This window comes from Molossus molossus, unplaced genomic scaffold, assembly GCF_014108415.1.
Source record: "Molossus molossus isolate mMolMol1 unplaced genomic scaffold, mMolMol1.p scaffold_m16_p_8, whole genome shotgun sequence".
Lineage (NCBI taxonomy): Eukaryota > Metazoa > Chordata > Mammalia > Chiroptera > Molossidae > Molossus > Molossus molossus.
In genome coordinates, this window is record NW_023425402.1 from 13,645,068 (window position 1) to 13,647,083 (window position 2,016).

At 44.2% G+C, this 2,016-nt stretch overlaps 1 non-coding gene across 1 annotated transcript; it reads left to right on the forward strand.

The window, feature by feature from the left end:
* Positions 1 to 1,390: 1,390 nt before the first annotated feature.
* On the forward strand, positions 1,391 to 1,557 carry LOC118622152. Its single transcript, XR_004957968.1, has one exon. It is a non-coding gene; the product is annotated as a U1 spliceosomal RNA (small nuclear RNA).
* Positions 1,558 to 2,016: the final 459 nt, after the last annotated feature.

A 2,016-nucleotide genomic window follows, 5' to 3' on the forward strand; every position in this document is an offset into this window, starting at 1 on the left:
CCACTTCTAGGAATATACCCTAAAAAGCCTGAAACACCAATCAGAAAGAATATATGAGCCCCTATGTTTATAGCAGCACTATTTACAATAGCTAAGATCTGGAAATAGTCCAAGTGTCCATCAATAGATGAGTAGATAAAAAAGCTGTGGTACACAATGGAACACTATGCAGCTGTAAGAAAGATCTCTTATCCTTTGAGACGACATGGAGGGACTGGAGAGTATTATCCTAAGTGAAATAAGCCAGTCAGAGAAATACCACATGATCTCACTTATTTGTGGAATATAATGAACAATGTAAGCTGATGAACACAATAGACCCAGAGACATAGAAAGGAGTACGATTCAGCCCTGGCCAGTTTGGCTCAGCGGTTAGAGCGTCGGCCTGCGGTCTGGAGAGACCCGGGTTCGGTTCCCGCTAAGGGCACGTACTTCAGTTGCAGTTTGTCCCCGGCCCTGGTTGGTCGTGCAGGTGGCAGCCACTCGATGTGTCCCTTCACGTTGATGTTTCTCACTCTCTCTCCCTTCCTCTCTCTCCCTCCCACTCTATCTGTACAAAAAATGGAAAAAATATCCTCGGGTGAGGATAAAAAATAAATAAATAAATAAATAAATAAATAAATAAATAAATAAATAAATAAAAAAAAAAGAAAGGAGTATGATTCAAACTGACAAACCTCAGAGGACGGGGGCGGGGTGGGAGTGATAAGATCAATCGAAGAACTTATGTGCATGTATGCGTAACCAGTGGACATAGACGGGGAAGAGCGGGATTGGGAGGAGGGTGTCTGGGGGAAAAAGGAGAAACATCTGTAACAAAAATAATTTAATTAATAAAATAAATAAATAAAAATAAAAAATAAAGTGACAGAGTACTAAAAAGGAAATTTTAGGAAAGTGAAACAACCTCATTTACCCCCAAACGGCACAGTTGGTAATTGAGAGATTGCTGACTAATATCAAATCTAGACTCTTTCCATGAAGTCACTCTTCCCTCCAAAGCAATGGCCTCCCTCCATGGAGTAGCTACAATAATAACATAGCTTACACTAACATGGCACATGCTGGAGACGGTCTCTCGGTGTTTACATTCACTCACTCTCTGAGCCTCACAACCCTGTAAGGTAGGTACTATTATGGTCCTCATTGCACAGATGAGGAAACCAATGCACAGAGAGGTTAAGAGATCTATCTGAAGGCACACAGCTAATGTGTAGCACACCTAAGATGATAGCTGGCTACCTGGTTCTTTATCACTTCAGTGTCCCATGTCAACGACAGGGTCAGAAAACCAGGCAAAAAGCCAAGGTGGCATTTGGCCTGTGGAAATGGAGGGAAATGGACACACCCAAGCAATGCCATTGCTCGATTATTAGAATGTCTCAGGATGATACTTACCCGGCAGGAGAGATACATGATCACGAAGGTGGGTTTCCCAGGGCGAGGTTTATCCATTGCACAGCTTATCCATGTCCTGACCCCTGCGATTTCCCCAAGTGTGGGAAACTCGACCGCACAATTTGTGGTAGTGGGGGACTGCGTTCGTGCGCTCCCCTGAAAAAAAGGAGAAAAAAAAGAATGTCTCACTCAGGATGAGCTTCGGGGGTTATGTGAATCCCCAGAAACCATATGCAAATTATGTATGTCAGTGTGTGTATGTGCACATTTTTATAGGGAGCAAGTCCATGGTTCTCACTTGATTCTGAATGGCCCCTGAGCACAGAAGGGTCATACCTACCAGTACAAAGGAATGTCCGCAGGACTTGACGAGCAGAAGGGTGCAGGCACAGCACTTCCCAGTCCAGCACTGTGCACAGGGACAGGCAGAGGGAGGGCGTAGAAGACGCCTTTGTCCTCAAGGTGTCCAAACCTCTTTACCCTTTTTTTTTTTTTTTTAATTTTTTTTTCTTCATAGATTTGAGAGAGAGAGAGATGGAAACATCGATGAGAGAGAACATCGATTGGCCACCTCCTGTATGTCCCCCCCGTGGGGATCAGGCCCACAACTTGGGCATG